Source organism: Stegodyphus dumicola, chromosome 6, assembly GCF_044657685.1.
Source record: "Stegodyphus dumicola isolate Sdum_Otavi_A_Nest chromosome 6, ASM4465768v1".
Classification (NCBI taxonomy): Eukaryota; Metazoa; Arthropoda; class Arachnida; order Araneae; family Eresidae; genus Stegodyphus; species Stegodyphus dumicola.
The window spans coordinates 127,190,323-127,207,725 of NC_140773.1; positions in this window are offsets into that span (position 1 = coordinate 127,190,323).

Genomic DNA, 17,403 nt, shown 5'->3' on the forward strand with positions numbered 1-17,403 from the left:
ACTGGAAAATCCCTGCATTTAACAGCTGAGAAACACGTACTTTTCACTACCGTATGGCAAATGTTTTGAAGTTTCAAACATGGACGCCGCTTGTTCCGTGAAGCTTCATTCCCCGATAGTGGAGGAAACTGCGAACCCTTCCTCATTCTATTCTAACCTCCTTGGTTTTTACTTAGTTTCAGCAAGGCCAACTTATACTCAAGGCTTGCCAGTGTAAAAATATTCTTTTGTGTTTTCGGTTGCCTGCGTGATATTCTTACTGACCGCAAGATGGCGCTACAATTCTGCTACACTTTGCGATGTTTACAAAATTCGGAAAAGTACCAAAAACGAATTCTGTCTTGTTATATGCAAAGTTTAAAAAATATTAATTTAAAATAGTGAGATATTGTTGATTTCTTATTAGCAAAAATATTTTAATTAGAAGGAAAACATGGAATTTTAAGCTATTTCACCTTTTTTTTTTTTTTTTTTTTTTCACACATAAACACCAGCTATTTGATCTCGATTTTAATTTCTGCTTTCATCTAGACATGCGCTATTCTGAATTGTACGCATTACAACTATTTATTCTAATTTAAAGGTAGTTCAGAGTATACACCTTATTTTTTAATTATTTATATAGTAAGAAGTTAACAGATAGCTTCAGATCATGTACAGCGAAAAATTTTCAAAATATTTCTATCGGCTGTACTGAGCCAAAAAATAATTTAGTATCCCCTATGAAAGATGTAATTAACATATTTTGGAGTAAAAATATTAAAGAGATTAATAAATTAAAATATTAAAGAGATTAAAGTAAAACTATTACTTAAAGAGATTAAATTTTACATACTGAAGAATTTTTTTTAATTATTAAATAACTGTTTTTAGGAAATCTTAAACAATGCAGATTTTGATCTCTGTGCAGTATTTGCATTGCAGACATTCTAAAAGTATTAGGCAAAAAAAAAAAAAAAAAAAAAAAGTCTTACTGTGGCATAGATTTTGAATGAAACTCAAACCCAAAGTTGCTCTTTTGACTAATTTTAATATTACACAGGTGTGTTTCTCTTCACTTTCATTTGTGTTCTAAATTTCATTGATGTTAACATTAAGAAACTAGTAATTGAATTAAGTGCAGTGCAGCAATTCACATTTTCAGTGTTTTAGATAAACTTCAATTTTTCAAATGAAAATAATGAAATTTTTGATAAAGCTATTGATCAAATCAATCTGTTTGTTATAAATAAAAGAGACACAGACATCATAAAATATATTTTAACAGCACAGAAAAAAATAATAACTCTCATAATCACAATATATGATTGAGAAAACGTTCAGTTCTGTATATCAAGGATAAAATTTGAAAACTTGCAATCGCTGAATATAAATAATATATCCATCACACATGCCGACAATGCTAAGTAGAATGAGGTATATACACAATTTTAGATATATATGCATTTAACGTTAGGCAAAAAACAAGCTTATTAAATGCATCACTTAAATATACAGCAGGTAGACATTTTTACACACATACAACATTTATCAGAATGACATGTGTACAAAATTTTATGGCTGGCAGCGTGAGATACTGATATAGTTCATTATCAAGAATAATGTATAAATGAAATAAAATTACTGAATTTCACAAAACAATATTATCACTATTAAGCACACATATACATGAGTGCCATCTTGATACATTACCTACCTGACATAAATCCATGTGTACCATTCCCATTCCAGATTAATCAGAAGAAAGTTACAAACAAAATTTTGAAAATAACAGCATTACATGCACAAAGATTTCAGAATTAAATAAGCAGAATGAGGAATTTCTGAACTGAGTTCAATGAGCTTTATACACAATTTTAAACCTATATGCATATAAAGTTACGCAAAAACACCAAGCTTGTTAAGTATAGCCCTTAAATATACAGCAGCTAGACAGAAAATACACTTTTTGTTAATAACGAGCCACGTTACAAATAGTGAGTTTATAGCAAAATTGTAGCAGAATGCGAGCGCCACCTAGTGATGAATTTCGCGAAAGCCACTGAAAACTGGGAACCGGAATTTCGTTCAGTCTGGCAAGCCTTGAGTATAAGTTGGCCTTGGTTTCAGCATCCGTACCTTAGGGTTACCGTAACTCTGTTTCAACCTTATATGACGTCATCATTGCGAATTTCTTAAATGTAAATTTTATTGGTTGATTCGTGATCGCGTGAGTAATTTATGTAAAATTAAATGTAAATTTTATTGGTTGTTTTTGTGACTGTGTAAGTAATTTAAGTAAAAATTCAATTAAAATTTTATTGGTTTATTTTTTTTGATTGCGTGAGCATTTCGATTTACTGTTACTTGCCCGCTTGATATTTAGCGCTATCTTTCTCTGTTATCTAGCAAAGTAGAATGTCTGGAAAAATTAATATGCGTTTTTTTTTTTTTTTTTTTTTTTTTAATTCGAGCAAAATGGTAAGAGAACTGTTATTGATTGGTGTATGCATGAAGATTTGATTAGTTCTCGGTATGTTTGTATGAAAGATATGCGTTTGATTGAAAGGAAGGATACATCGGATGGCTACGAATGGGTTAGTCGTGAAAAAAGTGTGAATGTTCATCATTGTAAGAGGTCTGTGAGGAAACGTACGTGGTTTGAAGAGAGTAATATGAGTATGATTGAGATTTTAATATTTTCGTATTTCTGCGTGTATGGATCTGGTACGAATCTGATTATGAATGAGGTGAATATGAAATCGAATAAAACTGTGGTTGATTGGCGTAATTTTTGTAGAGAAGTGTGTATGGATGTATGTGTGAGAAAGAGTGAAATGATTGGAGGTCCTGGTATGGTTGTGAAGATTGATGAAAGCAAATTTGGTAAGAGGAAGTATAATAGAGATAGACGAGTGAATGGTAAATGGGTGTTTGGTAGAATTGAAAGAGAGAGTGAAAAGTTTTTTTTTTTTTTTTTCTTTTCTTTTGAGGTTGAGGAAGACAGATCGAGAGAGACTTTGCTGGAGGATATAAGGCGAAAAATTCTGCCTGGGACGTTGATTATCTTAAATTGCTGGAAATCCTATGATTGTTTGAAGAATGAAGGTTTGCAGCAAATATCAGTTAACCATTCGTTGAACCTACGACTGATGCTCATACAAACAATATTGAAAGTATATGGAGCAATATAAAGCGGGAATTCCATAAGAACGGTGTTCGGATATCGTCGGAAGATATTTTTGATTTTTTGATTGAAGATATTTTGCGGAGTTTATGTGGCGAAAGCAAAACAGAAATCAGGCGGCAGCAGATCCGTTCCGAGACCTTTTGAATTGCATAAAAGATCTGTATGTGCCGCAGTTTTCCGACGGTGCCGAAGAGATGTCGAAGTAGCGATCTAGGTAAGTTCTACTTTTTACGAATTGTAAACTACATCATCAGGCTCAATCCCAGAAGACGTTGCACAAGTCTCATTGTTTACTTATCTTAGGCTTGGATATGCGTTTTATGTCGGAATCATGGCTACGCTTCTTGTTAAAAATAATTTCTTATGCTATAGCTTCATATATGAAGAAAACGTAAGTTATATTTTAACTGAGTTGAAATGTTAGGTTTATAATGTTACTGCGCGATTTTTTTATTATAAATGTTTATTCAACTGTGTGATTTTCTTTACATGAAAAGAGATCGCTGTGTACATGGGCAAAGCCAAAGTAAAGCGCAAGGCCAAGTTTGTGCAATTCTTTGATTTTTTTTTTTTTTTTTTTTTTTTTATGAAAATTGATCGATGTGCACATGGACAAAGTCAAGGTAGTGCGCAATGCTGAGGTTGAGCTCGATGCCGAATTTGTGCAACTCTTGGATTTGTTTTAAGTGAAAATAGATCGATGTGTACATGGGAAAAGCCAAGGGAGTGCGCAATGCCGAGTTTGTGAAATTCTCGGATGTTTTTTAAGTGAAAATAGATCGATGTGTATATCGGAAAAGTCATGGTAGGGCGCAATGCGAGGTTGTGCGTGATGTCGAGTTTGTGCAAATCTCGGATGTTTTCTAAAGTGAAAATAGATCGATGTGCACATGGGAAAAGTCAAGGTAGTGCGCAATGCTGAGATTGTGCAATTCTGGGATGTTTTTTTAAGTGAAAATAGATCGATGTGCACATGGACACCGAGTTTGTGTAGCTGGTGTTTTTCGAGTGAATATAGATCATTGTGCACATAGGCAAAGCGAGGCTGAGTGTGATGCCGCGCAGTAATGTGATATATTTTATGTGGAATGGTTAATATATCGTTTGTATATATTAAATTTGTTTTATTTTAAATTATATTTTAGTTAACTTAAATACAGAAATCAGGCGGCAGCAGATCCGTTCCGAGACCTTTTGAATTGCATAAAAGATCTGTATGTGCCGCAGTTTTCCGACGGTGCCGAAGAGATGTCGAAGTAGCGATCTAGGTAAGTTCTACTTTTTACGAATTGTAAACTACATCATCAGGCTCAATCCCAGAAGACGTTGCACAAGTCTCATTGTTTACTTATCTTAGGCTTGGATATGCGTTTTATATATCTTTTATATCTTTTTTTTAATCTTTTATATCTTTGTATTTAAGTTCTATTTTTAATTCCTTGGCTTTTTATATGTTGATAATGTTTTACGACTTACGATAAATGTTGATAGTCCGACGATTTACTCAACAGTGGCAAAACTGTAAACTTTGACCTTAAAAGTAACTTATTATTTTAATACGTAGTGTTATCGTCATTGCACTTGATAATATGAATTCATTGATTCTGTGAGTGAAAACCATTGCTTAGTGTTCCAAATTTGTAGTATTTATTTTCTTATTTCCTCTTCATTGTGAGAAAATATATTTTTTATTTACTCATATTTAGAGTTCTAGTATGCCTATAGAGAATAAGACGATATTTAGGAATTTAAGAAACAGTGATATGAAAGCTGTGTATGATTCTGATATGCAATAAATATATTTTTCTTATTTTCATTAATGAGAAGTTTAAAACTGTTGGAAAATAATGAAGATTGTGCCGTTACATAGCAATAAGGTAATTTGTAAGAACGTTGTTCACAGTTTTAATAATTGGTAGAATTCACTTACTGTATCATGGTAATTTGAAATATAAACAATTTTTATACTTATTTCTATATCTATAGAGAATACCACAGTCGACTCTGGCTATGAGAGAATACATTGTAACAAGCTTAGTCCCAACCATTTATGGACGTCACTTAGCTCCGCCTTCGCAACTTTGTTTACGCAGTTTGTTACTAAGCTTTTACCCATCGTGAATATTACATAAATTTATTCTTTTCCATAACGTAAAAACGTGTTTTAATATATTCAAGCAAGTAAGTGTTGCATGTTATTATTCTTAAAAATATTAACATTCTTATAAAATGAGAAATATCATTAGGAATAATTTCAAAACTGATGGTGTCTTCTGTTCTTATTTTGGTTTTGCGTAGTGGCCATCTTAAAATTGTACCTTCTTGTCGCCGATATTTGTGTCAAAAAAGAATCGCCAAAAAAAAAAAAAAAACAAGGGGCACCCAATTCTACACTTTTACTTAAGCTACATTCACTAAAGTATAATATGACGACTGAAAATTTTCCAGAACTGTTACACAATCAACGATACATTTAGGACTTTTTTTACTAATAAGAACCAATCTGTAGGTAATTATTTCAGATAAAAGTCTCTGTAATACATTAAAATGTATCATTCATTTAAATTATGTAATATGTTTTCCAAAGTGTATTTCTAGTATATTTGTAACGCTTCTAAACACCACATTTTAAGAAAGTTAAGTTAAATGTAAATAATAAAAAAAGATTCTAATAATGAAGTGCATGAAATACTTATTTCTAAATTACGTTAAGGCATTTTGTACAAATAATTTGTTTGTCTATAGACATTTAAGTTACATAATACCGTATGCCTAAGTATATCATATGTATTATAAGAGTATTATTCAACATAGGTGACATAATAGTTTTTCATTTCATTAGCAGGGTATTTCAAATTCTGAAGACAAACCATGATAAAATAGTTCCTTTAAATGCATATTGCGTTTACATGTTTTAAAACACAAAGACTTTTCAAATGTTTTCAATAATAAATCTAGAGTCTGCAATTATTAGAATTTAGGTTCTAAAATATCATTCATTATCTGTTGGTGATAAAATATCCTTACTATTTTAATTTCTTAATAATGAACTAATATGGTATTTTTTATTTAGAGCAACATTATTGCGACTTCCATGGAATATCCGTTTCTTTTTACAGGTGTTAAATGATTATTTATTTTTTTCACTCTTTTTAATTTTCCGTCATCAAGTGATGAGTTCACTGAAAACTAAAGAATAATTGCAATATTATAATAAAATCGTTTTGCAAAAAAGGTCACGAGATATCACACAATCACGTAAAAATAATCGATAAACATCTAAACGTCAAGCTTTTAAATCAACTCAGAAGTAGGATTTCAACATACAGCTCGAAAAAAAGTCCAGCAGAAATATTAATTATGAAATAAGTTTTGATCTATGAAAAACATTTACCAAAATTCAGCTTTGATGGTAGCTGAAGCGTGTAACTAAACACTTTGACAGTTGTTCGCTGACGTTAGTTTCGAAGTCAGCGAAATGGAGCCTATATTTGATCACAGAATAAAATCTTTTGTAGCTATATTAACGAGATGTAAAACAAGCAGTCAAAATTAGCTTTCCACTGAATCAGCTTCCCATGTTTAGAAATCCAGTTTTTTAGAATTAAAGGTGCATGAGATCTCTTACTCGTTGCTTCTTAACGCACATAAGTGATATTCTGAATCTTAAGTTGGCCCACCAGCGGCCGAGCGGTGAAGTCGCTGAACACTGATAGTTCGGTCCGAGGTTCGAATCCCGCGAACGGGCTGGCTGCATGGGCGTTTCCGTGGTTTTCCCCATGTGTAACGTGTATACGAGCCAGTTTCCCTTAGAAAGTCCTCCACGAAGGCATCCCTCCCCTTAGGCAGATAGCCCTCGAGGCTTCACACACACATACACACTGAATCTTAAGTTGTCAACCTCATTACGGCTGTATGTCGAAAGCAAATAAATCGTATTTACAATTGTGTCACATTTATAGAAGAAAATTGTATTCACAATTGAATATATAATCAAATGAATAACATGATATTAAGATTAAAGTTTACTTATGAGATTTGTTTTACTGATAGTATAACTTAGGAATTAATATAACTTGGAAATGTGATGCAATGACTGACACCCATTGCATCAGATTTTGAATAAGATTAAGCTTAACCATTCCCTTTGCTGCGTGCATCGCAAATATTAAATGTATGCTTGTTTCTGAATCTTGATGCCCAAAAGGTTAACCATGTATTTTAAATAACTGAAAGGATTTTGTTATGCTAATTATGAATTGTTTAGCAACCTAATACGAGTCTAAAAACTGTAAAATTTCGAAAAATAGAACAGCAATGTGTCTTCGGAAAAGTTTACTATTTCAAAGTCTACACACTATTTTCACTTCAAGTTAAATATTTGGTCTAAATAAATTTTCTTACAGTATAAACTGTAGTATAAGACTTGGATTTGTGTTTTGACCTTTAAAATAATATAAACGATAAAACACATTTTTCCACTTTCGTTTCAATATATTGTGTAAGAAAACAAACGGGAAAGAAGTAAAATGGTGCAAGGTACTTTCTTTGTTGACTTTGTTTATCTATTCTTTTGTACCATGAACATGAATAATGGAAAAAGTCATCGTAAAATGTAAGGCAGAAAATAATTAGAAAGCACATAAATCATCAATATAACTACATTTCTTTAAGTAACATACCAATTATTTTCAAGATTTAAGTTAACATTTTTAATTTGAATGAATTTAAGAACGTTAAATATGAAATTTTGATATTTGCATTCTTATTTAATCTATATGCAATATAAATGGCATGAAAAAGCATACATCATCATGCAACATAAAATAACCATGTTTACATACAACATAAAATACATGTTACATACATGTTTACATATAGGGGGAGAAGAAGGGAATGTGGGTTAGAAATTATGCTCATTATTTGATATATTCTTAAGACTGATATCAAAAATGGAGCTCTCATGTAAGTTTTTATTTTGAAAACATCAGAGAGACTTTAAATTTTACCGCATGTACTCGGGGCAATATTTCTGCAAATCCTAAGCTTTTTAAGAAAAAATATTAACTGTATAGTGTTTTTATTTTTCTGGATTCAGAAGATAAGGGAAAAAAAACATTTGAATGAGACAAACTTTCAGTGTGGTTATTGAAATGGCTATAATGAAATGAGAGAAGAGTGTGACTCATATTCTTAGAAGAGTGTGACTCATATAATATCATGATTTTAAATTGAAAGATTTCAGTTTTTCAGAAACGTAGCTTTTTACAGAACATGCTTACCAGTCGACGAATATTTGAAAGTTTTGATTACTGGAAATTCGTCGACAGTTCGTCAAGCACCAATTACTCTTCATGGCGACAGCCCTGTGATTGCATTTTCTACATGAAAATGTTAAAATTTTTTCCATATGCATGTTAATACGAAATGATATTTGGGAATGGTGATCACTGGAATTTCGTTAACCTTAATGAAAACGTCAGTTAATCTTCCTGCCGACAAATCTACGATTTCACTGTTTGTATAGAGTTTTTATGATTCTCTTCATGCATATTGTGAATATGAGAGGGTTTCTTTCAGAATGTCCCCTTAAGACAGATCGAACTCGCGAGATGTATATCACCAATAAATCTTTAAACAAAGCATCCACAGTAGTGCTTGAAATATTCAAATATATTTTGTACATTTATTATAAGTACAATTTGTATACCAAAATTTTTAATTAATTTCCAAGTTTGTGAAGTAATTATATCTTCATAGTTTTAATTCTGAGGACGAATGACATGGCTTTTCATGTTCTACTCCGAACTTGCACAAGATAACGTGTGAAATATACAAATACACAAAAAAATTGTTGCTGAAATTTAAAATGTTAAAGGTTTGGAGTTAACTACCATAATAACTGTTAACTGTCACTTTTGTGCGGCAACTTTAATCAATACAACGGAAGCCCATTCACACCCCCTGATGATTTTCAAGAAGGCGATTTCTTTGTAGAAGTTTAGTTCATTAACAAATCAGTGCGTGTTAGTATTCTTTCTTATCGATCTCATTTATATTTTCCTGCCGAAATTTTTAATTTCTAGCTTGCATGATATTCAACTTAAGTAGAAAGTAAAGAAGATTTAAAGGAAGTTTTTTAGAAAGTAGAATTATAGCGTGTTCTGCGTCCTTGAAGACCACATTGCTAAATCTCATTGTTTGCGATTAGTGTTCTGCGGCGTTAAGTTATTCTTGCCTTCGCAAACCTAATGGCCATTAGGTTAGGTCATTAGGTTTGCCATTAGGTTAGGTCACAACCAGCTTAATCGCTCTTGTCAGCTATGAAGCTGTTAGGTTAACTTATTTTCATTAGCTTTAATTAATGCATTGTCTTTAATTTCAGCCATAGCTGTTGGCTTCTATAAGCACGAGTTGGTTCCGACTGTTAAATTTTGAGTTGATCAAAGGGTCGTTTACTCCCTTTTCTTGTCTCTGCGGTACTTGCAAGACATAGTGATAATTCATAGAGTGTATTTTAGAGTTTGGATTTAGTTTATTTTACCAAAGACCGCAAACTATTTTTCATACTCAAATAGCATAATTTATAAATACAAATTCGATTACAAATAATTAATATTACATAAAAATAAGATTCTTTATTTTAACCATTTATAAGGACTACTATCTCATAAAAAACTGCCCATGTTTGAAATCATACAAGGGGACAGAAGTAGAGGATATTGTTATAGAGTTTTAAGATTTTCAACAAAATTTCAATCTTTGGAAAGTTTGACTTAACTATCATAATCAGTGAACTTGAGCTCTGAAAGAAGCGTTTTCAAATAGCTAGTAAAACATTGTCACTTTAAAACCAAAATCAGGTCAAAAGCAAGCTTATTTTGGCATAGGTGCAACAGCGCAACTAGTAAATAGGCAGAAAAAACCACGTGTTTAAATATTTCAGGCAGCATTTTCTGCTTTTGACAATAATACCTTTCTGTTGTCAACGTAAGAATTCCTACTTCCTTACATTTAGTATACAATGGATTGGTGATATTCTCGAAGGTTTTTATGAGTATTAATAAGAAACGAATACTTAAAATATTTAATTAAAATATTTGACGTTAGTTCGCATAAACTAAATAAAACTGGAATGGACCGATATGTTTTTGGTTGCAAGTAGACATATTTGAGGTCAAAAAGAGCCATTAATGATGTATGAGTCTTCAACTGACTTGCACCATTAATCCGTGAAACCACTGCTGGTAAACTTTGAAGTGAACAAGAAAGCGATATCTTTTTCCGCTTTGTCAGTCGTGGTTATATGACGGAGAAAAATCATAGAGGAAAAATGCCATGGCGTCGATGACTTTGTTCAAGAGTTGTTATAGCAAGGGTTTTCACCGCTTTCTCTCCAGTGGTTTTAAAATTTTCTTTTCTTCAAAGGACACTTTTATTTTCCAACCACCATTATAGCGACTTTTTCCTCTCACGTTTTTGTTCATACCGGTGAGAAAATATCTTTGATATAAAAATATGAGGCACAGAAAGTATTAGTCGGATACTGCGGCGTATAAGAAATCAAAGTAGATTTTTAAACATTGCATAAACAAAAAAGGTAATGTTTTCATTATTAGTTAAATCACAAAGCATGCTAAATCTGCAACAAAATAATCTAGAATAAAACTATTTTAAAATTTCTATACTAATGGGATTCTGGGTGTAAAATATCTTATATATTCCACACTACTTTAAAACTAAGCATTTTCTAATTAAGTTACACTTTCGAATCACAACAAAGAACTTGTAAAGATCATTCAAAGACGGTAAATAACAGAAAACATTTGGGCTTTCATCTGGTTGTGAGTTCTCAGCTGCTACTTGGAGATGAAAAGTACTAACTGTTCACTGCGCGGTTGTCTTCCCTTTGACCAACAACTTCTTGCGAGATGTCATAACTTACGTCAAATATGTGGTGTAACACCTCGAAAAAAACACATGAGAAATGCTTCGATTCCCTACGTTCTTCCCTACGTAAAGAGTGACTGGGAAGAGGAAAGAGGCTCAGTCAACCAAATCGATATGGTGACAAGTTATCTTTACCGCATTTTAGTTAAGATGCCACTGTAGATTTGGAATCAGGAAATATTAAATACAATTACTCTCGTGTGGAGGTTTGAGGCGCATACTTTTAAGTGCTAGTTGGAAGTAATCATTTATACCACGACATGTGAACCATAACAAGGGAACTAACTTACTTACACCAGGACAGGGAGGATGTGATAACATCTTAAGAATTAAAGGAGTTGCAAACTAGCAATTCTAAATTATACTTTAACAGCCCAATGATATATTTTATGCTTAAAGTTTTTAAAAATTAAAAAAAAAATATATGGAGCATAAAAAAGTATAAAATGAATACATATCGAATTATAAAAAATATATGCCTTTAGAAACTTTTTTTACTATTGCAATAAAGCTTCAGATTATCAGAAAATTTATGATTTCAATATAATACAAAGAAAAAGTCTTTTAATTTATTTGAAATTAGTACATAACAAACCAGAGATTTAAACTATAAAGACCTGCGTTTATTGCTTTCTAATTAATTCGTTTTTAATTGGTACCAACATGATAACATTTGAGAGAGTAATTGAAGTTTTATGTTCTTTTCAATGACAGCTTGCTGAGAGTGATAAATTCAAGTGTCAGTGGAAGATAAAATAAAGGTCTTTCGTTTCGAGCAGTTGCAAGAAATTGCTTTTAAGTCGCTTAGGTTAAACAGATTGAATCTGAAAGATAAATACGATGCGCTTTCCCGAACGGAAACACTCTTATAATCCTTTATGCCCGAGTGCGCGTGAAAGGTAAAGATCTTACGTTTCGCAGAGTAGCAACACATTTCAGTGGGGTGCTTTTATTTCCGTACTTCTGACACAGAAATTTTTCAGAATAGAATTTTACATACCGAACCTTAAAAAAGTCTGAAAAAAAGGCTTTTTTCGAAAGTGTAAAATATAATCATATTCAACCCGGAGTTATTTTCTTTTAATAATTCAGCAGGCATTTTGCTTTCTACAACAAATTTATATTGCCTTAAATCCTGCCGCAATGTTCCTATTATGTGAAAGAAAAACTGTTGTTTTGATAAACTTTACCCGTTTGACAAGAGATGCTTACCATTTAACAGAATGTGATTTGCGCTTTGGAGCATTGAAGGGAATCTGAAGCGAGTTTAAGCAGATCAAAATTCACTTTCCAAGTAGGTTTCAAAATGGTATTTCCATTTCTTTTGTCATAAAAATTTGCTACAATTTATTTTCCAAAACTGATCAATAAAGTGCACTTCAGTGGCAAACTGAAGAGTAAATTGAATTAAATACAAAGAAGGGAAATGCAACAACAGCAACAAGCAAAAACATAAAAGAAAAATTAATTTTCAGATAAAAGCTGTTGGTTTGTGACTAAGTTATCCTCTTGTATCTGCGGTTACAGATATCCCATGTATACAGCAGTAAAGGTAAAAATTAGATAAATAAATAAAAATCTAAATGCAAACCATGTGAAGAGGAAATGGATGGAACAAATTGAAATTCAGTAGTATAGGACCCCGAAATTTAGTATAAACGTCTTCCCACATTACTCATAAACATGAGCATATGCGTGCTCGCTTCTTACCGATCAATACAGCCAAATATGAAGAGGAAAATTGTCAGCGCGTAACAATGTATGTGTTTTCAATTTACAAAGTAACCCTCCGTTTGAACGTTTGTTACCTGGAATTCTGCTTTGTAGTTACAAAAAATGTGGCAGGTTGTGGTGGTGTTATCAGTGGTGACAGATTTGATACATCTATCTTTGCTTCCGTACCCGCATTTCCCCAGAAAACCTCTAACATTTTACTTTTTTTCAATTAGAGTTGCGTCGATCACATATGATCATTGTTTTATGCGAAAACAGAAAATATTTTATTTCTAACATTATTTGAAAAAATGTTTTTATACTATAAACTAAAGAAACCACATTTTTTAACTCGCTTTACGTCTGTTAGGGTTATAGGAATAACTAATAAATAGCTTTACCAAATCACGTGTAAACTACACCTCAACTCGCTGGATATTGTAATATAGAATTACTTCATTTACTTTATTTAGAAAAGCGGAAGGTAAAGTATAACATAAATTAATACTACCATTTTTTTATTTTTAGTAATATTTTACCGCGTATAATTTAACAGTCAATACGATTATCCTGTACTATATACCGTTTACTATTATCCGTGATTTCATCTATTGTAGTTAATATTAGAGCAAATTAATTACTAAAGGCAAAAGTATATATCAAGGTTATTTGAATTATATTGAAACAAGTAAAATGTACATAAAAAGTCAAGAGCAAAATTTGAAACTTTTAAGTTATGAAAATATTGATATTTAGAATGGTTTTGTTTCTCTATGTCTCGTTTCTCAACAAAGCACAATTTTTTTTTTGTTTTAACTAACCAATATAGTAAATAAATACTATTTTACTGCAATAACTAAGAATCCGTCTATTTATTTGCAAATCAGGTTAAGAATTCATTTTTATCTGTGATCATGTTTCTCCATAAAACGTTACGAATGAATTTATAAAATATCCATAATGTTGATGCAATTAGTAAATAAAAATAGCTGAATATGATTTGTTCAACTAAGCACATCATTTTAATTTCAGCGCAATATAATGCATAGTGCATGTTTATGGCGAACCATTACTAACAAAAGCATGTATATCTTCTCAAAACATTGAACTACGTAAACTATATATATATATATATATATAAGTTTCTACACTGATTTCGAAAGCAAGGAATGCTTACTTTCTCATTTACGTCAGTATGCGCCTCTTCTGCTCTCCTTATTTGAATGGTGTAACTGATCTCAATTTCTAGGCACAACCTCTTTGTACATTTATTATTAGTTTCTTAATTTCCTTTCTAAAATTTATTTATTATTAGTTTCTTAATTAAATGTTTCTGAAGTCATTTTATATGTATCAAATATTAAAAGTATAAAATCTATATTTTACGAAATATTCAGCTGTTTCAAGATATAACAGATTAAGTCAATTAAAATGTGATATACATTTTCCTCTATTTCAATTTCAATCAGTATTTCCTATAACAACGAATTTCACTTCGTTAAAGTGCATATTTATTTCATTTTAATAACTAAGATTAAAACAGCACCGCTTACATATTGGATCGTAATAAGCATGAGAAAAACCATTTGCCAAGTAACGCAAAATTGTTGGTGCCAGCTTATTCTATTCAGTACATAACTACCATTCTGTGCTTCCTCTACTGGTTACTGTGCATATCCGTGTGCTTCGAGGTGTTAGGCATTTATTTAATGTGTACAGTCTTCAAGTACAAAGCAATTTAAAAGATTTATTGAGATGACTTGAGCTATGAATTCTGTAAATGTAAGTGATTTCAGCAAATAAGATGAAATGAAACAAAGGTTTGAATATTTACTAAATATATGTGACATCAAACAGAAAAGTATTTTGCTTTTACAATTATTACATGTGGTAGTTGATATCAAGAAATCGAAAATACGAGCTAATATAAACCTATGTGATTGTTGATTTCTTCAATATTAACATGATGACTTTTAAATCAAGGAAATAGAAAAATTAATAGCTGAAGCTACAGATGTAAAGTAAGGTGTATTATTATACTGCTTATGGAATTTCTTCTTTGGCATTTTATATGACGCTTACATAACTGTTGGCTACAATGTCAGAAAAATGATAAAATAAGTTTATAAGGCATTTTCTTCTTCCTTCGTGATGTAACTGCAAGCAAGTTCTGCGCTTATTTGGGATGTAAGGAGTTTGAATTACGGTGAGGGCACTGTGGATCTCTTCAGGTTCCTGATAACAACAATAAACAACTCTACAAGTGACAATCGAACTAAAAGGTGGTAGACAATAATTCCTAACCACCAGAATTGGGCGTTACTATCCAGTCCCTTACTATCCAGTCAGCCTTTCTTTTTTTTTTTTTTTTTTTTTTTTCTCTTTTGAGAACATACAGACTCCCCGTGCACCACATATGTACAACACGGGGCTTACAGAAGTAAGTTAATTAAAATATTAAAGGTTACAGGTATAAATAAATATTAAAAATTACATGCATAAATAAAGCGAACAAAAGCAGAGAACAGCAGTCTGGACTTCACGAAAACAGATAAGTTCACTGCCCAAGTCACTCGGAACATTTTCAAATCGTTCTATAAGCATAATCTAGGGCCATCAAATGTAGGGCACGAGAAAATCAAATGTTCCAAATCCTGAGGAACTCTTTTTGAATATTCACATAAATTGTTTGATCGTAGATTAAAACGAAACAGATAACTTGCAAATTTACCGTGGCCAGATAAAAACTGAGACACTTTAAAATTTAAGGAGAGGAAAGACTCGGAATTCAGTCTATGGTAAATAGAAGGAAGGAACATTTTGGTGACTTCAGCATTACAAAATGAAATATATTCCTCATTCCACATAGCTAAAATCTTTTTATAATGAAAGGACTTCCAATAGCTCGTTGGAATGCTAATGTTGATATCAATGGGTAAATTTAAGGCATCTTTAGCTAAGAAATCAGCTCTTTCATTTCCGTAGAAACCATGATGAGCACGCACATAAGCAAAGCAGATATCAATACCTCTAATTCTAAGTGAACTAACAGTTACTAGGGTTTCGATAACTAATTTATCGCAGCTGGTAATACTGTTCAAAGGTTTAAAAAAGAAGTATATTTTCTCCCTCCTTTCCGCATATTTTCGTAGTGAAACTACATAGAAACACGATCGACGAGCATTTGGGAGGCCCGGAGTTCGAATCCCGGCTAATGCATAGCGGAATTCCTCAGTTTCCTGACATAAAAAAAAACTCTACGAAAGATTCTACACTGGCGCCCAGAATAGAAGGTGGTGAAAGGTTATTTGTCATCACCAGGATTTGGTGATTGTGTCTTTTCATCCTCAGTCGCCATTTTATTTTTCTGCCTCCTTTCCTTATGCTCTGGTGGTGCTCATTCGGGAGGTGTGGAATTCGAATCTCGGCGAGGGCATTTGGACATGTTCCTTGTCTCCAGCATCAAAAAACCGTATGTCCCCACAATTAATTATCATTATAAGAATATTATGTAAAATGATATCGAGATCTTCTGAGTCTTATCAACGGTAAAGGAAAATAAGCCAGAAAGGCTTAGACCTATGACGTTTTTACTTATGAACTTAAGACTCTTAAATTTGGCTAAGAGTTAATCTTAAATTTTACCCTATTCATGACTCATCGCGACACTCACTTGTTCCTGAAACTTAAGCAAACTGAGAAAGATATAGAGAAAAGCGGCATAGTTGACATGTAGGATACTAATTTTATCTCATGACTTAAAGTAAATGGTTAGGTTATTTAATTACGGCAAAGCCTCGAGGGCTATCTGCCTGAGGGGAGGGATGCCTTCGTGGAGGACTTTCTAAGGGAAACTGGCTTAGAAACGTTATACATGGGGAAAACCACGAAAACACACCAATGCAGCCAGCCCGTTCGCGGGAGTCGAACCTCGGACCGAACTATAAGTGTTCAGCGACCTTACCGCTCTGCCGCTGGTGGGCTAAAGTAAATGGATAGTGCACTATTGAACTCTTGCCTTACCTGAGTAATTTTTCCTCTGATAGTTGCGAAGGAGATATGAGAATTGTAGCTGTTCCCGGTATTTTGGAAAATTATTGGTAGCAGATACGAAACAAATGCTTATATTTCTCAAATGTACAATATTTATATAAATAATCTATTCCTTAGTACTGTAAGGACAATGTAAAGTTTATTAACAGTTAAATTTTGAGTTAAAAGTTCCTTTCCTATCGATTATTAACTTCAACATACCACTTCCCGCCAGAACGTAGTTTTAGAATCACGTCTGGATACATAATGAAAAAGAGCGGTATTTAACCTCGAAGTTCTTCGGTCTTAGAGAGATACCAGGTATTATGGTTGCACGCGTCCGCCTTTTTAGGCTACTCTCTCGTAAGCTATTATTACGCTCGGCCTTACTTTAGGCCTTCGATAGCTTCGCAGTCTATTAACGTTAGCCCAAGTGTCGGCTTTATTGTACACTTCAAGACGTAGTTTTGTTAAACTTTAGTTGGAATAATAAAGGGTTAGTTTACCCTTCTATCTTGTTTCCTGTCACACGAACTCAA